Source organism: Loxodonta africana, chromosome 27 (assembly GCF_030014295.1).
Source record: "Loxodonta africana isolate mLoxAfr1 chromosome 27, mLoxAfr1.hap2, whole genome shotgun sequence".
In the NCBI taxonomy this organism is placed as follows: Eukaryota; Metazoa; Chordata; class Mammalia; order Proboscidea; family Elephantidae; genus Loxodonta; species Loxodonta africana.
In genome coordinates this window covers 13761118-13786984 of record NC_087368.1, presented here as the reverse complement: position 1 = coordinate 13786984, position 25867 = coordinate 13761118, and the positions used below count along the sequence as shown (strand labels likewise).

The following is a 25867-nucleotide window of genomic DNA, read 5'->3' as shown; positions in this document are numbered from 1 at the left end:
ATACGGGTCCACTCTGCATTACACGGCAACTTTTCGGAAAGTTTGAAATTATTTCCAAATTAAAAAAGAAAAAAAAGAATTTCCACTGAACAGCTTTTGCGCACCAGGTACTGTGTGAGGTGCTGGTTACACAGAGAGAGGACGAAGGAGAATTCCTGAGCTCGGCCTTCAGGGGGCTCAGCCTGCCTTAGTCAACTGTGCAGCGGTCCACCTCTTCAGTGTGAGCTCCCTGAGACCGGAAGTGTGGAAGTTTAAAGAAGAGGGAGTTGGGGGGGCGGGCAGAACATTCAGAGTTGCTACAGTAGCCTGGCATCCCTGTGCGCATCTCCGGTTCAGAAGACAATTCCTTTCTAATGACAAATGGCTGTTAAGTGAACAAGCAGCAGAGAGAGTATTCATTGCATAGCATTTATTGTACACTGATCAACAAAATGCTTTTTCTTTAGGTCACTTACCAGGACAGGGACATTGCTTTGTTAACAAGAATGAATCCTTGTAATAAAATGCTATAATGAGACTGAAATCATACTCTCTTCATAATAAACTGTCTTCTTCTTCATAATAAACATTCTTCAGGGTTTATCATCTGCTTTTCCTTTGTATCTGCATGTCCAGCACTTCCTCATAGGTGGCACAGGGTAGTCAGCTTTTTCAGTGGCGAGTTCACCTTTAGATTTCCTCCACTTCTACAGCTCATTAACCACAAGCTGAGGGGACAGAGGAAGCAGTAGGAGCAGGTGACCCGCGGCCCTGCAACTGAGCAGGCTGCACCGCTATTCATTTATTTTTGAAAACAACACTTGCGAATGCACCATATTTCAGGTGTACAAGTGAGTGGTCACAATCGCAGTAACCATGTTGTGCAACCGTCACCCTCACAGGCAGCGCCCTGAGCAGGGGTGATGGCATCCTGGTCAGGCCAGTCGTCGACTGCTGCCTTGTGCTGTTCGTCCACCGCTCACTTGGTGTAAGCTCTCGTCCCCCAACAAGACCGCAGGCTTCCCAGAGGACACACCCAATGTCACAATGGACACTTAAGAAGCACTGCTGAAAGAGGTTCTCTGAAACCTGTGACTCTGGCAGGCTCTCAGAAGCCAGGGAGGGAACTCCAGACAGGAAAGTGTGGCAGGGAGAGTGCCAGGCAGCAGTGATTCCTGTGGTTGAGCTGGGGGTGAGCTCCAGCCCTAGACTAAAGGAGAGCTGCAAGCCAGTTCTCATCTCCCCTCAGGAGCAAATCCTCAGAGAACCAGCCAGTCCTGTTCTGTCCTGCCAGATCTTCTTCCTAAATTAGGAGAGAACAGGAGAGTGCTCCCAGGAGCGGGAGAGGGATTCTGAGTAGCCCACACTGCAGGAAATAGAGGTTTATTAAAAAATGACGGCGGATTAGGCTACCTAACCCCTAACACAAGTCAGCAAAGCAGTAACAGTTGAGCTCCTATACATCTCTCTTTCCATTTATTCTTTTTTTTTTTTTTTTTTTACTTCTCTTATTCTTTCTTATACTTTGGAAACCCTGGTGGCGTAGTGGTTAAGTGCTATGGCTGCTAACCAAAGGGTCGGCAGTTCAAACCTGCCAGGCTCTCCTTGGAAACTCCATGGGGCCCCTCTACTCTGTCCTATAGGGTCGCTATGAGTCGGAATCGACTCCACAGCAGTGGTGTTTTTCATACTTTATAGCTTTTTTTTTTTTAATTGTGCATTAGGTGAAAAGTTAACAGAGCAAATCAGATGCCGATTCAACAGTCTGCACATAAAGTGTTTCATGGCCTTGTGTGTCAGCACTCTCCCCATTTTCACCCTGGGTTCCCCGTTTTCTTTTATTCCGGTTTTCTACCCCTTCCCGCCTTCTCATCCTTGCTTTTGGGCAAATAGTGCCCTTTCGATCTCATATAATTGATTGTTCTAAGGAGCACATTCCTTTTAGGTGTTATTGTTTATTTTATGGGCTTGTCTATTGTTTGGATGAAGGTGGTCTCTGGGAATGGCTTCAGCTCCAGGCCAGAAGGGGGTCTTAGGGCCACAATCTCAGAGGTTCTTCCAGTCCCTGTCAGAACAGTTCTGGTCTTTTTTTGTGAATTTTATTTTTTGTTCTATATTTTTCTCCTGATCTGTCTGGGATCCTCCATTGGGACCCCAGTCGGTCACTATATTAATAACTTTTTAAAAATTCAAAATCAATAGTTTAAAAACATTCATCTTGCTCAAAGCCTGCATTTATTGCTCCCTCCAACTATGAATATTTCTAGTGTGGAAGATTACAGGAGTCAGGCCCTGATGCCTTTTCTTCAGAAAGAATAACAAGTAATTTAGGGCAACTCAGGCCCATAGTCTATTGTTACAACTCTTCCTTTTCTTTAACCCTAAACTCACTCAAACACGGGCAATCTCCCCTCTGTCAGTGCTTATACAGTGAAAAGATCAGGGTTCCTGTTGCCAGCCCATAAGACCTCTCCATTCAAAGAAGTTACACTGGATAATATTTGTCATTATGAGTCTAAAAAATAATCTATCTTAACTCTCCTCCAAAAGAGGGATCTGGGAAGAGTAATGTATTCTACTGGATCTTTTTATACCACGGTTATTCCTACGGTCTTTTATATATTTCCCTCAGAGCCTGAGGTAAAAACAGAGGAAATTACAATATGTTGACAACTGGTAAGGATCCAATTAGCAATACACATGAATGACCAAGAAAGGGAGCAGAGTCCAAGAAGCCGTGTTCAGTGTCTCTCAGCAATAAACTCAGGAGGAAAACAGAGAGATGAAGTTAATTCAATGAGAACACGCATATATATAAGCCAACCAGGCCAAGCTAATAACTGAAAGCCAACAGATCAAACTAGAGAAGCAATACAAGCAAAACTCCGAAGTTAAGATTCCTTGAATGGAAAAGAATTTAAAAGTTTTATTTTGGTACAGAAACAAGGAAAAGGGAAAAAGGAGGAGTAAGAAAGAAGGAAAAAGGGCAGAATAAGGTAAGCTTTGAGAAACCAAAATTTACAGGTGTAACATACAGCTTCAATCATTTGAGCAAGAGGTAGAAAATGATGTTTTAAATAGAAGGATGAAAAGAAACACTGATGTGCTCTCAGCGCCAGCCCGAGGAGGGCAGAGCTGCCAGGAGAGCATCACTGTTTGGTAACACTGGCAGGCTTGTTCAGGCTAAGCGTGTTATCGCTGAGAATCAATATGGGGCAGTCTGCTCAAATGAACTTTCTGGGCTTGTCCAAGCTATCCCGTTAATGTCACGTTGCATTTTGTTAAGTGATGTTTGGAATTAAAAGCTTATTGGTTGGGCCTTAGAAACCTTTTGTTTTAAAGAAGTATTCCTTGTCATGACAGCTATAACCTTACATTTTACACTCAGGATAAATCTCACTACACCTGAGAGGAAACAAATACTGAGCAAAGGAATCAGTGCTCGAGGATGCAGAGTGGCTGTGAAATTGCTGTCAGTTGCTGATACAGGTAGATATGCCATGCAGGACACCATGTGTGTGCACGAACATAATTCCCATAATCACTGGGGGTGGGGTGGGCAATGACCTTTAGGTGCATACTGATAGGGTAGGGGTGCTAGGATCCTGTCACAGAAAGATGTGGTTAGAGAAGATGTGAAAGTGGCAGGTAGAAGATAACTAATCAAGAACTGAGATGTCGACCAGCCCTGAAATTCCGATCATCAGTAAGTTAATCAGCAAGCACGTGTGATGAGTTTATATTCAGAGCTCTGTGCTAGACAGGCAGAAAGAGGACATGGGAGGGAGAGTATCCCCAAGGCCACACTAAGTGCTTCACCTCACTTTATGTTCACAAGCAACCTATCAAGTAGGTATTATGATTCTCATCCTGCAAATAAGAAAATAATATTTACAAAAACAAAAAAGAGTAGCTGCCGAGGCTGCTCATGTACAGCCAAAAACCTCATGGGATTTGCTTCTCTGCTTTGGAGGTTTAGGGTCATGGATATCCCAATTAATTGGCCAATAACAGTGTCTCTCTGCTGCCACCTGGTTTGGTGAGCAGTGCCTGGGGTCTTTCAAGTGGCCATCCAAAGCACAACAGATGGTCTCTATTCGCCTGGAGCAACAGACAAAGAAGGACAGACAGGAATAGGAGGAGGATATGGAATGTGTGGCTAATTGGCTCCATGAACAACTGCCTCCTTTGCCATGAGACCAGAAGAACTGGATGGTGCCCAGCTACCACTGCTGAATATTTTGATTAAAGATTTTATAACAGAATCCTGATCAAAAGGGGGAAAATGAAAAATAGATTTTCAAATTTTCATGGAATCCAGACTTTCTGGAGCCATAGAAGCTGGATGAACCCCTCAAACCATTGCCCTGAGATAATCTTTAAAACTTAAACCAAAGATATTCCCTGAAGTCTTGTGAAAACCAAACAATAGTTAGCTTAACTAGTAAAAAAAGGTCTGCTTAAGCATCATGCTCTTTGGAGATCTATCTATACGGAATCACATTGACAAGAGCAACTCAAAAGAACAGACAGGAACCTTAGAGGGTAGTGAGTTTACATCAATGGGGGAGGAACAACTCAGAAAACGAGGGTGACAATGGGTGCACAACTCAAAGAATGGAATCTGTGCCACTGAATTGTCCATGTAGTAACGGTTAAACTGGTGTGTGTTTTGCTGTGTATATTCTTAACAACTACAACAAAATAAATTTTATAAAAAAGAAAATTAAGGCTGAGTGAAATTAAATACTTCGCTCAAAATCACATTTCTAAAAACTGATAGAGACAGGATGGGAATACAGATTCATCCAGCTACTAATTCCAAGGTTTATCAAGGCCATCAAATATTCACACAAAAAAGGAGGGGGACATCTATGCAGGAAGGAGAGAGGGGGGCACAGGCCAGTTTGGATAAATGGATGTGTTGTGCATACAAAGAGCAGAAAGAAAGGGAGGCTGCAGTCAGCCTGGAGACAGCCTTTATACCCAGTTAAGAAGCACTTTGTCTTACAGCCCACTGTGAACCGCAAAACTCTGGAAATAAAGGACTGACATAAGAGAAAATGCGAAAGATTAAAGGACCTAAAGAAGGTAACAGCATTCATGGAAGAAGAGAAAAGATAAAGGGGTATTTGGAGATACCCTAGAAGGGAGAAAAAGTTAAAATCCAGGACTGTAAAAATGGGATTTTGGCCTCTTTTCTAAATTGGGGTCTCTAAATATTTCCTGGAAACCCTGATGGTGTAGTGTTTAAGGCTACGGATACTAACCAAAAGTTCGCAGTTTGAATCTACTAGGTGCTCCTCGGAACCCCTATACGGCAGTTCTACTCTGTCCTATAGGGTTGCCATGAGTTGGAACTGACTCGGCAACAGGTTTTAAATAATGTCCTGACCTTTAATATTTGGCAAATATTTTATTACTGTCCAAAATTAAAAGTTCAAAAGTGATCGATAATGGTGCCCTGCAGCCACCAATGACGGCCCTGACGGAACAAAACAGAGAGTCCCTGAAGGAGGAGAAAAGTGGGGTGTAGATCTGAAATTCTCATAAAAAGGCCAGACTTAATGGTCTGACTGAGACTAGAGAAACGCCAGAAGACATGGCCCTCAGATTCTCTGTTAACCTAGAACTAAAACCATTCCCAAAGCCAACTCTTCAGACAAAGAACAGGCTGGACTATAAGACATAAAACGATACTCGTGAAGACTGTGCTTCTTAGTTCAAGTAGATACACGAGACTAAATGGGAAATTCCTGTCTGCAGGTGGGATGAGAAGGCAGAAAGGGACAGAACTGGTAGAACGGACACAGGAAATCTGGGGTGGAAAAGAGGAACGTATGATCACATTTTAAGGATAGCACCTAGGGTCACATAACAATATGTGTATAATTTTGGTACGAGAAACTAACTTCAGGTGAAAATTTTCACCTAAAGCACAAAAAAAAAAAAAAAATGAGAAGGGAAAAATAAAAGTGATCAATAAATGTTCTTTCTCGTGGAACAGGGAAAGCTATCGATAGCTAGGAGAACCATCCTCCCCCTTGCCTGCTTTCTTCCTTGTTTCTGATGCCCCCTCGAAGGAGTTGGGTGCTAGGAATGGGTCACATTTAAAAACATTAAATCAGCCACAGCTTTACTTGTTTGGAAGTCCAAGGCAACAGCCAATGATGGGCTCAGGAGAGAGAGCACCAAGAGGCACCGCCCCTTCCTAGGCCTCATAGGAAGCGTGGGGTGGCTCACCAGGTGGGGGGTTCTCAGTCACAGGTCCTCAATTAAGCATCTGCACCCACAGTCCTTCCCCTGGTGCACATTTATCCCTCAGGGGTCTCACAGGGAGTGGCCTGCGGCAGGAGAGGATTCAAGGATCCAAGATTCTAGGCTCTCAGCCATCTTTCAGAGTCTCTCAGGATCTCTTTACATCCTGGAGGGAGCAGATGTCTTTACCATTCCTACAGAATCTTCACTGAGGGTTACTGCAAGTTAATTCCTGATCCTACGGGAACAATGATAATTTTGTTTTATTTTTGTAAAAAAAAAAATAATAATAATAATTATGTATGCACAGATTCGAGCTGCTTTATTTTTATCTAGTTTAGCCTGCAAGATTAATGCTCAGTTAAAAGTAAAGGTTTTAATCTTCTGGCAACACGTGATCATCTATATATCAATCTTCCCATTCAAAAGGAATAAATCAAAATGAACTATATATAATTCTGTACTTTTTTCTCTTCTCATTTTTTTTTTCTTTTAATTCCATAGAGGGTGTAGGAATCTTCAAGAAGAGAAAGACGAGCAACTGGAGCAAATGCTTCCTCTCTGTTCTTTTCACTTCGGTAGTCAGCAGCTGGGTGAGAAAGCTGACCCCGGCCACCCCTGGGTAACAAACCACACTTTCTCCTCACCCACCAGCTGGAGAAGCTCTGCTGCACCCCTTCTCTGCTGACTCCCAATCGACAAAGCTCCATCCCTCTGAGGAACCGCCGACTGATTCTCTGTGTGCAGTGCCACGGGGGGATCCAGCTACTCGGTGAGAAGAATTCAGTGTTAGAGCCTTAAATGACTTCATCGACATCATGAGCTCTTTGTGCTGCCACAGATGACCCCGCTCACAGCTGTGCCGGTCCCAATGGAATCTGGACCGTCGTTCTTACCCTGACACAGAATCAGGAATCAGGACAGAGCCTTCTGTGATATTATAATGCATTCCCTTGTAAAGTCACACTCATTTGTTCACATGAATAAAACCCACTATAAAAAAATTTCAACTACACTTTCTAAGACAGTAATCCCCAAAATGACAACATTTATATGGAATTTATTTTTAGACTAATAAGCCAAGTTATTTTCTTTGTCAGAACTGGAATCTTACAAGCCCAGCTGTTGAACAACGCTTGTCAGAGGTGTCAAAACGTCTTTCAACATTTAGACGCTCACAAAGCCATTATTCTCGTGGGATACATGAGTGGCCAAGAGAATCACACTTGACAGATGGAAAAAACAGGCTACCCATATGGAAAATACAACTCCCCATTTCCCAATCATCTAGTCTAGCAATTTCCCTACTGTTCTATACTGAGATGCAGACCATCGTCTCAATTAAAAGAAAGGGTTTATGCTTTTCCCCAGTTGCTCCTGAACATGAGAGCACGTAAGTTTTGAGAATCATCTTCCAATTCTCTACACTGCACATAACCCACAAATGCTATTTCTATTGATTCCAGAAGTTAACAATTCAGGGTCCCTATGCCAGAGAGAGACGTCCCTGATGGCAAATGCTGATGCGCTTGATTACTAGCTGATAGGTTGGAAGTTTGAACCCATCCAGAGGTGCCTTGGAAGACAGGCCTGGTGATCTACTTCTAAAAGGTCACAGCCTTGAAAACCCTATGGAGCAATTTCTACTCTGCACGCACGCTCTTGCTATGAGTCAGAATCGACTTGACGGCAGTCAACAACAGCAACATAATGGAGACGGAGTCCCTGGGTGGTGCAAACGGTTAAGCACTGGACTAGTAACCAAAAGGGTGGTAGTTCGAAGCCACCCTGAGGTCCCTGGAAGAAAGGCCTGCTGATCTGTTTCTGAAAGCTCACGGCATTGAAAACCCTGTGGAACAGGCCTACTCTGCACACATGGTGTCACCATGAGTCAGAAATGATGCAAGGGCAACTGGTTTATTGGTTTACACTGGAGAGGGGTCTCATGTTCTATCAGTCTATCCTACCACTGCTCCCTTCTAGGGAAACTGCCGGGACCACAGTCCTTACTGAAGCAAGTAGCCCTAGGCCACAAATGTTTGGACCACGTCATGGATTGAATTACGTCCCCCCCCCAACCACCAAAATGTGTGTATCAATTTGGCTGGGCCATGATTTCCAATATTGTGTGGTTTCCTCCATTGTATGATGGTAATTTTATGTTAAAGAGGATTAGCTGGGATCCTAACACCCTTACTAAGGTCACATCACTGATTCAATGTAAAGGGAGTTTCCCTGGGGTGTGGCCTACACCACATTCATCTTACAAGAGATAAAAAGAAAGGGAAACTAGCAGAGAGGGGGACCTCATACCACCAGGTAAGAAACACTAGGAACAAAGCCTGTCCTTTGGACCTGAGGTCCCTGCACCTGAGAAGCTCCTCCACCAGAGGAAGATTGAGGGCAAGGGCCTTCCTCTAGAGCCAACAGAGAAAGAAAGCCTTCCCTTGGAGCTGACGCCCTGAATTTGGACTTCTAGCCTACCAGGTTGTCAGAAAATAAATTTCCCTTTGTTAAAGCCATTCACTTGTGGTACTTCTGTTATAGCAGCACTAGATGACTAAGACAGACCAGGAGAAGGTATCAGCATCCATAAGATTGCCTGGTTTAAGAGCTTAGGCCAAAAGGGATGATAGCTACTACAGAACCTATCATAGTCTATTCTTTTCTCGGACTTTGGTCCATACACAGACCATCAGTAGGTAGTAGGAGCAAGAATGGCGAGCACGAGCAGAAAAACCCCAGAAGAGAAGCCTAAATGGAAATGCCGTGTCATGTAAATGGCTAAGAAGTAGAGTACGAATGAGCAACCAGTGTTAGTGCAGACACACCCCGGAGTGGCACCAGACCAGGAACTATCTCCCTGCTCTTGAGTTAGGTCCCTCCCTGGCAGTAACAGAGGCCTCTGTTGATTTTGAGCCTCTGGGTCCAAGTCTTGCAGTAGCAGAAAGCAATTCTTCTAGTCTAATAGAACAAAATCAGCTCCCAGCATCACTTCTAGCACCTCGAGAAGCGGCATTTTGGAGCCAGGTCATGTCAAAAATTAATGATCCAGCCCCTCGGAGCACCTGCACCTTCACCAACTCTAATCACTTCTCCCTCCCAAAAAAGACGCCAAGCTCATCTCTTTAACAGCCAGTAATTCTCAATCACAGGCATTTGGAAATGTGTACTGCAGGTGGGGTGGATACCTTTGGTTGACACAATGACTTGGTTAGGTTGGAGTAACATGGGCATCAAGGGACCAGGGATGCTAAATGTCCAAAATGGGCAGGACAGTTCCACATAATGATAAATCACGCCAATGCACCCTCCTTGAGAAATACTGGGCCCCCTCCAACATTCTGGGCAGAAAAAAGAGGGTAAGAAAGGCAAATTACAGACAGGAGAGCAGTAAGAGAATAAGCAGCATCCTCCCTCAGAAGTGAGCCAGTCAAGTTAAGGCTGTCCAAAGGTCAGTGTGATCCCCTATGCACCTCCTTCCCTCACCTCCAGCAATAATGATAAAGGCACACAAAGTTCTTACTCTCATACCCCCTCCCATGGGCCCAGTTAGCTTTCAATTTCATCTTTTAAACACTGCATTTCCACATCTTTTCATTTGTTCTAATTCGGAGAATTTCTTAGCAACTAAATAATTATTGCTATTGTTGATAATCGCAATGCCAAAACCAAACTCACTGCGATCGAGTCGATTCCAACTCAGAGCAACCTGACAGGACAGAGTAGACTGCCACATAGGCTTTCCAAGGCTGTAATCTTTAGGGAAGCAGACTGCCCCATCTTTCTCCGTGTGAGCAACTGGTGGGTTCCAACCGTGACCTTACGGTTAGCAGCTGAGCACTTAAACACTACATCACCAGAGCTGCTTGATAATAGCAATAGAGTATCAACTGAAAATTTCTCCATGTTGCTAAAGGATTTAATTACTAAATCTGTGGTATAATACATCCGTTGAAATTTCACTTTAGAGATTAATTCTTCAGAGGATAACTCTTCACAGATTAAGTTTATAAATTAATATCCTCTTGCGAAACAGTTTTTTGAGGCACTCTGGGGAAACAGAAGACGTGAAATTCTCTTGCCACCTCTTCCAGACTCTTTATAAAGCTCTAGGCAGTATTCAAAGAGACGTTCTGCACAAACAAGCTTTACCACCGCTGGTCAGGGCATGGGGAGACCAAATGGAAAGAGACAGCTTAGCAGATTAAAGAGCAAATGTTTTAGAAGCGGTGCACTCAGTTATGTGGGACAGAGACATACAGCACTTTCTATACCAGGCAGATGTCAGCACAAGATACAAAGTTCACCAGGATACAACTACAAAGTGAAAGTCTCCTCAGGGTACAGAAGTCCGAAACTCAATTCTGCTTTAAAGGAGTTGAGGTCTTGACTTAACTAGAACACACCATCCTCCAACTGGGGGTTTCCAGCCTGTATGAGTCAAACAGGGGTCATTACAGGCTGAAACAGTGCTGTCCAATAGAACTTTCTGTGATGATGAACATGCTCTACATCTCTGCTCTCTAATAAGGCAGCACTAAGCACATGTGGCTCCTGAGCACTTGAAAGGTGGCTAGTTCAACTGAATAAGTGTTCTTGATTGTATTTAGTTGTGTTACTTTAAATATAAATAGCCACATGTGGCCTGTGGCTAATGTACTAGACAGCATAGTTAAAGGCTTACACCATGGACCAGGAAAATAATCCAAAAGTATGTCACAAGACAATCTTACTCATCTTCTGACTACCTGATAAAACACTTCCTTAACCCTTGCCCCTCCATACACACAGAGACAGTATGCATAAGATTTCACCATATCACGCATCACAAGAGCAGCACTCTCAAATTTTAGCATATGTCAGAATCATGGAGGGCTTGTTAAAACACAGATTATTGAGCTCCAACCCCAAGTTTCTGATTCAGGAGGTCTGGGTTGAGCCCCAATCATTTACATCTCTAACAAGTTCCCAGGTAATGCTGATGCTGCTAGGACCACACTCTGAGTAGCACTAGAATGAAAACTTCAACTATTCAAACACCAACTCTCACGGATTGAATTGTGTCCCCCCTAAAATGTTTGTCATCTTGGCTAGGCCATGATTCCCAGTATTGTATGACTGTCCAACACTCTGTCATCTGATGGAATTTCCCATGGGTTGCAAATCCTACCTCTAGGATGTTAATGAGGTGGGATTAGGGGCAGTTATGTTAATGAGGCAAGACTCAATCTACAAAATTAGTTTGTATTTTAAATCAATCTCTTTCAAGATATAAAAGAGAGAAGTGAGTACAGAGACCTCCTACCACCAAGAATGCACAACCACAAGGGGAGCGCTTCCTTTGGATCCAAGGCCCCTGCACTGAAAAGCTCCTAGGATGGGAAGATTGATGACAAGGACCTTCCCTCGGAGCTCACACGGAGAAAAAGCCTTCCCCTGGAGCTAGCATCATGAATTTGGACTTCTAGACACCTAAACTGTGAGAGAACAAATTTCTCTTTGTTAAAGCCATCCACTTGTGGCATTTCTGTTACAGCAGCACTAGATGACTAAGACACCAACCTATCTAGCAAAATACTTTCTCTCACTGTCCCCTTTCTGCTACACAGAAGTGCCCTTTCCTTCTAGTAAAAACTTAACACCTAGTAGTATAAATGTTGTAGTATAAATGCAGCGTAGAGAGAAGATAAATAAACAAGGCTACCTGTCTAAGACGGCTTCTCCACGTATTAGATCGAAGATCTGTCCACATTTGTCAGAAACTCTGTAAGTGTGTCTAATGCTACAGAGACCAGAAGCACAGTAAGGGTGAATGCAAGCCCGCCAGGATAGTTTATGTCTAATCCCTGCACTGACCCTGCCTTAGAGTCGAGTTGGTGCTTTCTATCAAAATAATGCAGATCACTCGGGTCTAGATCAGGATTACAGCCTTTTTCACCTTTCCAACACATACTTCTGAAGAGTAACAAAAGAACACACATGCGTTTATCAAAAGCATATGTGAAGACATCTTTTTTCCATATTCCAAAAGAAAGGAGACAGAAATGTAAAGGCTCTAGAACAAAGAGACTTCTGCAAACAGTCTCTGGTCTTCCTCAATTACCTGCAAAAACTCTTCTGTATCAGCAGTCATTTGAAAATATATTTTGATTTGGGGGTTACTTCTCTGTGTCCTCTGGTCTACTTATGTATGCCTCACTTTCACACTACGAGATCGCCCCATCGAGTGCACTTTCCTGGCTGCTCTTCTGAGCAGCGTCCTTCCTGCCTTCTCCACCCTCCCCTTCCTTTCCTCTCCAAAACAAGGCCTTCATCCAGAATACACTGTCACAATAAACTAGGACAGGATGTCTTCAAGTAAACTCAGATGCCAGTACTGTTCACCATTTCCCACACCACTGAGCCTTCACCCTTCTCCGAATTCCCACTGCCCCTCACTTACTGCCATCACAAAGATTAAGAGTGATCTTTGGGTCCTGGAAATGTGCGGGGCAGGCAGGTATTGTTTCCGAGCACTTAATAGAACCCCCTAGTTGCCACACAGTACTATGCCCATTACTTCCTTAGACTGTGTCTACAGGTCGGGAAACTGAGGCATGATGAGGTTAAATCATTAAAATACACTCCCAGAGAAACTCAGAGCAAGACTAAATTCCTGTATCTCCCACTGTAGTCACTCAACTGGGGCTCTTTTGGTGCCCCTGCCCCCTTCCTGTAGACACCTGGCATGTCTGGAGACATTTTTGATTGTCACGATTGGGGAAGGGGGCAGTGCTACTGGCATCCAGTGGGCAGAGGCCAGTGATGCTGCTAAACATCCTCCAACAACCGTCCCCCCGCCCCCCTACAAGAACTGTCTGGACCAAAATGTCAACCGCATTGAGGTTGAGAAACTCTGGTCTACTGGTATCTCTAGGATTACGTTCTTTGGCCCCTAACTAATAGTTAAAGAATGGCTTACTCTACAATTTTATCATTGTACAGCATTTACACATGCCGGTCTACTGCTATTTCTGACATGCTATACTTTTTAGTTACTGTTCAAACAGAGGATACAGGGAGTCATAGAGGGAAACGAGTAGAGCTCACAAAGCCCAACTCTTTTCTTTTACTGAGAAAACCTGGCAGGACCAGCTCCTTTCCTTAGCAATCTCCATTCCCTGAGCTGTGGTCTGCCTGTGCCTGGCTGCTCACCTGGAGTCTTCGGTTGATGACATGCTCTTGCAGCTGCGTTTTTTCTGCTTTACTCATCCCCACACACATGCGTCACTCCAGAGCAGTAATGATGTATGTTGACGGGAATCTCCAGAGATCTACACCCCCTAGTTGTGTGTTTTGCTCAGTAAATTACATTCATTACCGAGCCATGTGAGGCATCTAAGGACATCACCCTTTCTGGTCGCCCTCTGTCTGAGGCTGGCAATGGGACATTATCTAGTAAGGGCTCCAAAGTACTAAAGGAAGCTTAAGACAACACTCCAAACAGTTTTTAAGCTGAATACAACTTTTCTTTTTTAATATTTCACTTCCTGTCCCTCTTTCCGAACCACCCTTGGCTCTGCCTAGATTTTATTAGTTGTAAATTTCTCTTCAAGGAGTCTGATTTGAGTTCAAGCTATAGAAGCTGGAGAGCTCGGAAAGAGATGTGGTATCTTTTCTACCCCTTCTTCCCAGACTTCCACCTGGACTCTGAGAAGGGGACACCAAACAGTGACTTTCTCCTTCTGGCCTCACAAATCTTCAGCACAAATGAGAGCTCAAAGCCAGCCTTGGCCATAATTAATGTTCCCAATGCCAATGCCTGATTCACTGTTGTCAGGTGCCATCAGATTCCCAGGTCTTTCTCCCATGGAGCCACTGGGAAGGTTCAAATTGCCAACCTTATGGTTAGCAGCCAAGTGCTTAACAATTGTGCCACCAGGGCTCCTTACCTGAATCACTAGGAACTGTAAAGAGATGAATAAATGGACTCGTGACCACCAGTGACAAAGGATAAAGCGGAACTGGCAGAACCATGTGCTTTGCTAATGCTATTATCCACCAAACCTGGAATCCTCAACTCTCTGGCAAGCTGTTTCTTTTCTAGAAAAAGTAATTAACGAAAGAATAGTTAAGGAAAGTGATCCACGGAGAAGGAGGATGGTGGTTGAGGGAATGTGAGCTGGCAGAGCTAACAACCTGATAGGGTACAGGAAAAGGGCAATCAGACCTGGTTCCATTCTGGACAACACACCTCAGGAAGGTCCAACAACCCTTTCCTGGTCCTAGGAAAATCACACCTCATACAAAGAAGTCCCTAATAATGCCTGAGATATTTCAGTGCACATAATGAATTCCATCCTATCACCCAAAACCTAATGGTTTTCTCTTCACAATTACTGACTAGCATGGTGTCTATGAGTTGAATCAATAGATGCTTTGGGAACTTTTCACAGGCAGGGCAACCCGCTGCAGTAACTTCGAGAGGCTGGAGAGACAAGAGTCCCTATGACTTGGCAAAGTCAGAGTAACAATGGCAGCCACTGCCCCTTCCTTACCCTGGAGTAGGGAGTGTGGCAGCCTTCAAACACATGTCTTCACAACTCATCAGGTCTGCCGCTTTTCACCACACACTCACTTCTGCATGCTGGACCACAATCGATCAATCACCAACTGCCAGAGACAAAAAAAAAATGAGTGAATGCATTAGGCCAAAAGACCCACGACTTCAAGTACTAGGTCACTGCTCGAATGTGTTTGTTAGAGTTGGCTAAGCGCTTAAGAAATAGACCCAAACAAATATAATGTCTCAAGCTCTATAAAAGTTTACTTCTGGCTCCTGTACACATACCGGACAGGTGACAGGCCCGTCACTGTGGTGGGCTTTCTCAATGCAGTGATCCAGGTACCCAGGCTGACAATAGTCTTGCCATCTCTAAACAATTTCTAAGGTTGCTCTGGGGTAAGGCGGGGCCAAGATGGTGGAGTAGTTAGATGCTTCCAGCGATCCCTATTACAACAAAGACAAAAAAAAAAAAAAAACAAGTGAAACGTTTATACATATGAGAAGGTAGGAGCCCTGAACATCACAGGCAAAGTTCAGAAATCGGACTGAGCTGAGCGGCAGGGGGAGGGAGAGATGGTTCAGAAGCGGCAAGGAGTTGCCAGACCTGACTCGGCAGGAACCAGCGCCACTCAGGCACAATTCCCCAGAACAACCACAGCAGAGCTGGTGGTAATGTACGGGATGCGGGTTCCTCAGGGAGAGACAGCGGGCCGCACAGTCTACTCACATCTCCCCAACCAGAGAAGAACAGCACTCTTGGCAAAAGCTAAGTACTTGCACTTATTTTACCACACCGCCAGCCCCCAAGCCGGCTTCAGTGGCTGTCGATTTCCCTGGGCCTGAGACAGGTCCTGCTGCGTACTCTGAGCCATTCCCCTGGCCTTGGGAGAAAAGATAATGTGCCAGCTCCACTAAGCTGGGAGGCTCAGGACAGAAGCAGGTCCTGTTCAGGCAGACTTTGAATACTTTGAACCCCTGCAGGGACTTGTGTGGGCCCATTTCAGATTAGGCCCTTGTTGGTAGACTACAAATGTATCTGCTCGAAATGTCATTTCAACTGTTTCAGCTGTGTGGTGGAGAGGTAGGTTTTTCATGTTTGACACTGCTTTGCCTATTAAACAGGGTACTCACCTACCCACATCAGGGGCCTGAGGACTGGTGGCTCCACCCACATCACCTAGCCACCCACAACAGGGGTCCAACTGGTGCCTACCAGTCCTTACAACTGAAAGCACTGGGTCCCCATGGTCCAGCTGCAGAACTGAACCACCTTTGCGTTCTAGGGAACAGGAACATGCTTTCCTCACAGACACTCAGGGGACAGTTGACAACCCCCTGCCTTGTTCAGAGCATGACTCCCTGCTGCAACCAGATACCTGTGGGTACACCAATCTCCCCTGTGCCTCGAAGACCAAGGATGCTCTGGGGAGTCCTCTCCTTTCAAGCCAGCTAGCAGTGGAAAACACAATGGAGGAGCTTGCGTGGGAGTTATCTTGTTCAGTTTGTCTCTTTTCCCTAGAAATGGATCACAGTACTTCCTAATTCCACTCACATTATGCTGGCTAGAACTCAGCCACTAGTTGGCTAGAACTAGCCACATGGACTGCTAGGCAGCCAGGAGTCTCTCCTGTACAAGGCTGAATCCAGCCCAATCAGGAAGAGAGTATTAGGTTTGTTGTTGTTGTTAGGTGCCGTCAATTCTAACTCACAGAGACCCTGTGTACAACAGAATGAAACACTGCCTGGTTCTGTGCCATCCTCACAATAGTTGCTATGTTAAAGCCCACTGTTTCTGTCACTGTGTCAATCCGTCTGATTGAGGGTTTTCCTCTTTTTGGGTGACCCTCTATTTTTCCGAGCATGATGTTCTTCACTGCCTGGACCCTCCTGATCACGCGTCCAAAGTACGTGACATGAAGTTTTGCTATCCTCACATCTAATTAGCATCCTAGCTGCATAAGGTTTAGAGCAAGAAATTTTGGATAAGACACAAGCACAGCAACCTTGACTTAGTTTCTTAACAACTCTGAGTCTTGATTTCCTCATCTGTAAAATACCCTGCCTTCCTCTGAGGGTCACTGTTGTCACTGTTGTCAGGTGCTGGTGAACTGGTTCCAACTCATCGCGACCGTATTAGGAGACTCAGAATGAGACAAAGCAGCAGTTCTCAGACTCCCTGTGTGTGCACATCACCTCAGCATCTTGGTAAAATGTAGATTCTAACTCAGGAGGACACGGTGAGGTCTGAGATTGTGCTTTTCTGGGAAGTTCCCAGGTGATGTCAATGCTGCTGGCCTCAGAGGAACAGAAGAGAGAGTAAAAAGGGATAGTTAGAGAATAGTTTTGTAAACCACAAAGTGATTTGTAGAAATAAAGAATAATTTTCCTGGTCCTCACTTTAACTGATTATAAATGAATCCCCAACTAGCCAGCAGTTCTAGGATGTGTTTAGTATGAGCATCAGATAGAATTTGACAGTCACAGGGTTTGGAGAATAGGAAGAATTTAAGGAGTTACTATCCACCACCACCACCACCACCACCCCCCCCCCCCCCGCTTATTTTTAAGACAAGGAATCAAATTCAGAGAAATCACTGGTGCCCCCAAAATCTCTCAGTAACTTAGTGGTGTGGTAGGATTAGAATGCAAACATTTGACTTTTTTTCTGTCATTAAATAAACTCAATGATAACCTTCTAAAGAAAAGGTACTTTTATGCTTCACTAAAGCTAGAACAAATATGATTCTGATCCATACCCAAAAAGGTCCCAGAAGGTGAAATTCACCAAGAAAGGCCACCAGGGTACTAAATACAGGCAAGCTGTCACATGGTACACATCAAGGGATTTTTCAGGAAAATGATCTACAAAATGCAGTGAGCCCTAACAAAGTTACGTCCCATGTATCCAAAATACCATGTAAACACAAATTTCCTTCTTTTTACTTTCTGGCAAAAATCAGAATTTTGTTTCCAATGTATACAAACTCTAGTCATTCCTATTCAGGGATAATTAGAAAAAGAGAGAGCTTGGGGTAGCAAACAGAAAAAGGAAATAAATGAGTTCCCTGAAGAACAACAGTGGTTTCTGTGGCGAGCCACGAAGACAAAAAAATCTAAAGCTTTTTTCTTTTTTGTATTCCTGGCATGTAAATTATCCTGCATCTGAGACGATGGTGGGTCCTAGGTGCTTAGAGAAGAACATGAGATGTAGGATCACTGACGTGAAAGACAACAGTCGAAAACTCCCAAGTCATAAATTAGAAAGGCACAGAATATCTGGAAACCAAATCGCAGTTGTCATCTCCAACAAAGCAAAGTGAATTTGAACATGTCTTGGTGAAATTAGGTAGGAGTACAACTGGGCCAATGAGCAACATCATGATAAAAGGAGAAAAGATTGAAGTTGTCAAGGATTTCATTTTACTTGGATCCACAATCAACAGCCATGGAAGCAGCAGCCAAGAAATCAAAAGACGCATTGCACTGGGTCAATCTGCTGCAAAGGACGTCTTCAAAGTGTTGAAGAGCAAAGATGTCCCCCTTGAAGACTAAGGTGCGTCTGACCCAAGCCATGGTATTTTCCATCACATCATCTGCATGTGAAAGCTGGACAATGAATAAGACCAAAGAAGAACTGACGCCTTTGATTGGTGGTGTTGGTGAAGAATATTGAATATACCATGGACCGCCAAAAGAATGAACAAATCTGTCTTAGAAGAAGTACAGCCACAATGCACCTTAGAAACAAGGATGGCGAGACTGCGTCTCACATACTTTGGAGATGTTGTCAGGAGGGATCAGTCCCTAGAGAAGGACATCATGCTTCAGAGGACAGGGTCAGCAGAAAAGAGGAAGAACCTCAACGAGGTGGATTGACACAGTGGCTGAAACAATGAGCTCAAGCATAACAACGATTGTAAGGATGGCTAAGGACCGGGCAGTGTTCCGTTCTGTTGTGCACAGGGTCGCTATGAGTCAGAACTAACTCGACAGCACCTAACAACAACAACTTATTGAGCAAGGAATGGTAAATGAAAATCAATACTTGCATGAAAAAAGCCAAACTCATTGCCGTCAAGTCGATTCTGACTCATAGCGACTCTATAGGACAGAGTAGAACCGCCCCATTGAGTATCCAAGGAGCACATGGCAGATTCAAACTGCCAACCTCTTGGTTAGGAGCTGTAGCACTTAACCACTGTACCACCAGGGTTTCCAATACTTGCATATTCATTATTAATTTAAGATGAGTAAATATGAGTATCTTCATTTAGTGAGCAATTTTAAGTATTTTTAATAAAGATTAAAATACTACTAGGAATTTCCATACCCCACCTCACAACCCTCTTCCACCAGAAGGCCTTTGACTTCTCAATCAAGAATTCTCCCATCCTGGGGGTTTTCCAGAATCTACTGCAGACTGGAGCGTTATTAGTCTTCTTTGTACCGTGGGCTTCTCTGGCAGTCTGTTGAAACCAAGGGCTCCCTCCTCACAATGATGTGTTAAATGCAGGATAAAACACATAGGATTAAAAAGGAAGCCATGTGGAGAAATTAGAATCCTGGTGCATTGCTGGTGGGACTGTAAAACGGCAGTCACTGTGGAAAACAGTTTGGCAGTTTCTCAAAACGTTCAACATAGAATTACCATATGACCCAGCAATTCCACTCCTAGGTATATACCCAAAATATCTGAAAGCAGGCACTCAGATACTTGCAGACAAATTTTCAAGGCAGCATTATTCACAACAGCCAAAAGACAGAAACAACCTAAGTGTCCACCAACGGATGATAAACAGAACCTGGAACATACACACGATGGACTATTATTATTCGGCCATTAGGAAAAATGACGTTCAGATACATGCTACCACATGGATGACCCCTGAAAATATTAGCCCTTAGGGAGTTCATGAACTTCAATTTAAGAACAAGTGATTGGGGAAGGACTCTTCTGGGATGGTCAAAGTTTTTTCTTACAGGAAACAGACGGTGTGCAGAAAAGTTTTAAAAACCCAAAGATGCACAGAAAAATCCTGCTCGGGATCAGTCAGGGAAGAAAAGAATGAGCTGCAAAGAGAAGTCTAACCTTGACTTTTCTCCCCAAACCCAACGCTATTCATGACGTGCCTTTAAAATCCTACATTAAGGAATTACCCAGACAATTTGCTTGGCCCCAGCCCTGCAGACAAAACATGTTTTATGTCCTGATGGCAGGTGAAGGGAGGCGGCACTGAGAACTGGAAGATCCAGATGAGATCCAAGCTTCAGTCTCAGTCCCCTTGTTTTCTGCCACTAACTAGCCCTGTTAGCTTGGTCAGGTCACCTAGTTTCTGAATTGAAACTTCCTGTCTATAAAATGAAAAGTTTGAATTAAATCATCTCTGGAAATCTTTCTAGCTATGACTTTGTGATTCTAAGATAATGCATAACTATCTGGAAGAAATGTTAACGAGTCAAAACCCCGAAGCCACCATCCTGGGCACAGCTAGCTGCTGGGAGCCAGGCTGCAAGGGCAGCCCCTCTGCACCCACTGCCCCCAGCATAAACATCGAAGAATTCCTGAAAAGTCAGGAATATCTCTGTCATCTGTGTTATGTTTCTGTTTCATTTTCAGCCTGTGTATAGCAGAATGTATAAGGATAAAATTCCATTATAGATTCAGGGACCTTTGGAGGGGGGCGTCCTACTCATAATCCCCTGGTGAAATCCCGGGTAGGGACAGCCCGTGTATTACCTGGGGATCAACATGAAGTTGTCTTAGGGGGAAAACGAATAGCTCGACTATGGAAAACAAAAACAGGATGGTGGAATCCTGGTATTTACCGAGGCCCTTTTGTGATTAAACCACCACCCACACATGATCCCATAAAAGTGGAAAAACAATATTTTGAATTTCTATTGGCAAGAAATTGGGATTATGACGCTGATTGGAGACCATATAGAGTAGAAGGAAGTTTTATTACTCCAAAACCGGCCTGGGGGTGTAGAGATTGGGCTAATTGTCCTTGGCATAATCGTGGACAATATGACGTAACCCAAAGTGGCTGGACTTCAAGAACTTGGCCACCCTGGACAAGATGGACAAAGCCTATGTGGCAATGGTTTTGCAAAAAGATTAATTGTTATAAAAACTGTGGAAGGTATTGCAAGATTAAGCATAAGTGTAAAGCAGTATGAAGTCAATTGTTACTTTGTGTAAAAATAAATCAACAAAATGTTCTCTTCAATTAAACAAAAACTCATTGTATTTGTGTGCATATGCAGAACTGTACTATGTGTCACTTTGAAAATTATGTCTCTGGAAAATGATGTTATCTATGATGATTATATCTTGTACTGCCCCTTTGTTGATCATGCGATGTTATGCTTATGATATAAAAGACCATGTAAAAAATAAAGAAGAGGCTTTTTTTTTTCTGCAGAATGAAAATATAAGACACACTACGTCTCATTCTTTTTCGCCAAACTCTACCCTTCCTCTGGTGACCCTGTTCTTTGCTGAGGCTGGCCCCCGGCAGCTAGCTGCTGGGCTCTGGGGGCACCTTCTTTCTGGACTTGGAGAGTCCTTCCCAAGAAGGTTACACACTTCCCTGAGGTTCCATAGCCAGACTACCTTCCCTGGAGCTGCAATGGAGGAGCCTCAGTCAGATCTCAGCACTGAGCTCCCTTTGAGTCAAGGGACGTTTTCATACTTGGGGAAACTCCTTCCTGAGAAGCTGGTTCTGTCCCTCTCACTGTCCCCAGCAGCAGAGGCAGTAGACGATCTGCTACTCCCAGAAGATGCTGCAGACTGGTTAGAAAGCCAAGCTGGGGCTCAAGGAGTATCAGAAGCCCCTATACTAGCCACCTCCTGGACGCTGTCATCCTCTGTCCCTTCTCAGAAGACCTACCCAGCACCTATCGTTTCTGTCTGGGCTTCTTGCATTCTGGGACAGCCAAGTCCGTCACCTACACGTACTCCCCTGAACTTAACATGCTGTTTTGCCAGCTGGCAAAGGCCTGTCCAGTGCAGCCGTGGGTCACCTCAACAACCCCGCCCAGCACCTGTGTTCACACCATGGCCATCTACCAGACGTCAGCATATGATGGAGGTCACGAAGCACTGCCGCCACCTTGAGTGCCGCTGTGACTATAGCGATTGCTTGGACCCTCCTCAGCACCTCATGCAGTGGGAGGAAACCTGCATGCTGAGTATTTGGAGGACACCATCACTCTATGACATAGTGTGGGGTGCCCTAGGAGCCACCAGAGGTCGGTTCTGACTACCACCATCCACTTCAACTTCATGTGTAACAGCTCCTGCATGGGGGGCAGGAACCCATCCTCACCATCATCACACTGGAAGACTCCAATGGTAATCCGCTGGGACACAACAGTTTCGAGGTGCATATTTGTACTTGTCCTGGGAGACACAGATGTACAGAGGAAGACAATTTCCATAAGAAGTGGGAGCCTTGCCCTGAGCCAGGCTCGGGGAGGTTCACTAAGCGAACACTGCCCACCAGCACCAGCTCCTCTACCAAGCCAAAGAAGAAGCCACTGGATGAAAAATACTTCACTCTTCAGATCCATGGCCATGAATGTTTCAAGATGTTCCTAAAGCTCAACGAGGCCTTGGAGCTGAAGGATGCCCAGGCTGGGAAGCAGCCAGAGGGGAGCAGGGCTCAATCCAGACTTCCCAAGTCTAAGAAAAGGCAATCTACCTCCCGCCATAAAAAACTAATGTTCAAGAGAGAGCAGCCTGACTCAGACTGACGTCCTTCACTTCCTGTCCCCCATTTACACACTCTGCCCCTGCCTTCCTTCCCTACCATTTTGAAATTCACATGCTTGAACCCCTGCTTCATACAGGTGTGCCTCCAAAACACTCAGGAACTTTTCACTTACCTTGGTCTGGGCCTCCACTAAAGATGTTGGCCTACACTGGTGTTTTGGGGGGCATGAGGGCAGCTGGGACAATCCAGCTTAGATTTTAAGGTTTTTACTATAAAAAACGCTTGGGAGAGAGAGGATAGCATTCCTGCACGTAAGAATTAGATTTTAAAACCAGTCATAGAACTGGCCATACCTGGGTTGGAAGCCTAGGTCACCAGCAGACTAGCCAGGGAAACTATCTCAAGGTGTTTCACTCCTCCTGACAGCAATGTGCACGTCTGTGAAATGCTGACACCCACCACCTACCTCGTGGGGTTTGACATGAGGTTAATGAAATGATGTGTGTAGGACTCAAAGATCCCAGAGGGCTGGAAGTCACCAGGCTGCTGGCCTGAAAACCGTCTTAGATTACATGGTATCTGGGACTTGGCCTCTGGGCAGTGCTGGTCCCTGTCCCTGTTGGTTGATGGATTGACTGGGCAGCTGGTTAAGGGAAGGGAGTTTCCAAGTCCCTTTTCTGCTGACCTAGCCACATCCTGTCTAGCCTCCAGGTAAACCTCAGCACCTAAAAGGAAACCTCGCCCCATCCCACTCCCTGGAGGATTCCAGCTTTTCCGTGGGATCTGCACCTACCACCATGTCTTACTGCCCCGGATGCTCAGAGTCTAAGTTCTTTGCACTCTGGAAGGCACGTTTGCATTCTTCACCTGTATCCCTTCTCCTCGCCCCTTTGTATATCCCATTTTTATACCTGTTTCTTATTTTACAATAAAACTTTGCTATCAAAAAAAAATACTAATGAGACTTTAAATTTCTTCTCACCCTATGTCATGGATTGTATTATGTCCCCCCAAAATGTGTGTAACAACTTGGTTAGGCCAGGATTCCCAGTGTTCTGTGATTGTCCTCCATTTTGTGATTGTAATTTTATGTTAAAGACAGGTAGGGTGGGATTGTAACACCCTTACCAGGTCACCTCCCTGAGCCAATGTAAAGGGAGTTTCCTTGGGATCTGGCCTGCACCACCTTTTGTGTCTCAAGAGATAAAAAGGAAAGGGAAGGAAGCAGAGACTTGGGGACCTCATACCACCAAGAAAGCAGCAACAGGAGCAGACCTCATCATTTGGATCTGAGGTTCCTGTGCTGAGATGCTCCCAGACCAAGGGAAGACAGATGCATCACAAGAACCTTCCTTCAGGGCCCACACAGAAAGAAAGCCATCCCCTGAAACCACCGCCCTGACTTTGGGCTTCTAGTCTACTGGACTGAGAGAGAATAAACTTCTCTTTGTTAAAGCCATCCACTTGTGGTATTTGTTATAGCAGCACTATATGACTAAGACTCCCTACACTCATAGTGTAAAAATGCCTTCTAAATGAGAATTTTTCAGAGGCTTCAGAAATACCTACACAAATCACATAGTCAGACAATTTCAGGCTTGGAGGGAATCTTAAGCAACCCCTGCCACTTCACCAATCCCAGCGAACAGGTGAGAAAACTGAGGTTCAGAAAAGTGAACAGAGCTGGGGTCACATAAAGAGGCAATGTTAATAAGCCATTGTGCTATTGCTATTTAGTACTAGCAGGATTTTTTCCCCAACAATTTTTATATGTACAATTCAGTGACATTGATTACATTGAAAATGTTGTACAACCATTACCACTATCCTTTCCCAAATTATCCCACCACCATTAACAGGAACTCAGTGGCCCCGAAGCACTGACTTCCCCTTTACTCTTCCCTCCCACCCCGGCAATAACTAATAAGCTCTGGTCTCTATAAAAAAAAATCGGCCTATTTCATGTAAGAGGGATCAAACAGTATCTCTCTGTAACTGACTTATTTTGCACAGCATAATGTTTTCCAGGTTCATCCACTTTATAGCATGTATCAGGATTTCATGGCTGAATAATAGCCCATTGTTATGTATATTCCACATTTTCTTTACCCATTCATCTCTTGATGGACATTTTTCTTGTTTTCAGGTTTTGGCTATTGTGAGTTGGGCTGCAATAAACACTGGTATACAGGTTGCTGTTCGCATCCCTGCTTTCAGTTCTTTGGGCCACATGCTTAGGATTGGAACTGCTGGGTCATATGTTCTACATTTAACTTTTCTGAGGAACCACCAAACTTTTCCACAGCGACTGTGGCATCTTGCATTCCTACCAGCAATGAACAAGGGTTCCAAGTTCTCCACATCCTTGCCAACACCTCTTCTTTTCCTCTTTTTTTTTTAATTATACCCATTCTAGTGGGGGTGAGGTGGTATGGCATTGTGGTTTTGAATTTTTTTAATGAGTAATAATGTTGAGCTAGCACCAGCAGAATTTTAGGATTTGTCATTGGTAATAAAAGCAAGCTCATCAGTTCATTTGAAGACAGACAGAAATAAACCTCCAATAAGCTGAGCATAGAATACGAACTGCAAGAGGAAGCAGGTGACTGGGGTACTGGCGCCAAAGGCAGTGTCCTCTACCTGGGTCAGGGTCAAAGCTGAGGGCCTCATTATACACGGTAACCTCCCCATCACTGGCAACAGCACCCATCTCCCTCAAACATCATGTCTACAAAATCCATTTCAAACAACAGCCATCTAGTTATTTCCAAAGAGAGAATGGATGAATGACTCTGGCTCCTAAGGTCAATAAAACCAATGTCCAAGTTTTCGGTTGTGAATAAAATCTCAAAAGGACAGAATTTAAGAAAATCCATACTTCTTAGGAAGTTTCAAGTTTTAGAAGAAACTGATTTGAGAATAACTTTGACCTGCCTTCTGTGTCAGCCCTGAAATATAGTGGCTAATTAACCAACAGTATTTTTACTAATACTCTCATCCCTACCTTCAGGGTATGTGATTATTGAATACTGATCCAATAATGTATATTTCCAGAATCCCACCCATGTGTGTAGACTAGTTTTACAAGCAAAGAATTAGAAACTATGAAGTTATGGGGAATTTTGATTGAATTATGATTTCAACTTCACATTCAATTAACCACTTTATTCAAAGTGCTTTCAAACCCTGTATTATGATGCTCAATTGGTAGGTTACATTCCGCCTTCTCCCCCACTACACACACACAACCAGCAAAGTAACCACACCATCCAACCTTCCAGACGACCTGCCAGTCACAATGGAGGCTCCTGTGGAGGTTATGCATCTCAGGTTGTAGCTTATGCTTGTAATGTGCTCTAGAAAC

General features: G+C 44.3%; 1 long non-coding RNA gene and 1 pseudogene across 10 annotated transcripts in view; one reads left to right on the top strand and one right to left on the bottom strand.

The window, feature by feature from the left end:
* Positions 1-25867, bottom strand: part of LOC111749237 (uncharacterized) — a 530861-nt gene that overhangs the window by 279913 nt on the left and 225081 nt on the right. The gene's annotated exons all lie outside the window — the stretch shown is intronic.
* On the top strand, positions 21557-23721 carry LOC100673852 (cellular tumor antigen p53-like; annotated as a pseudogene).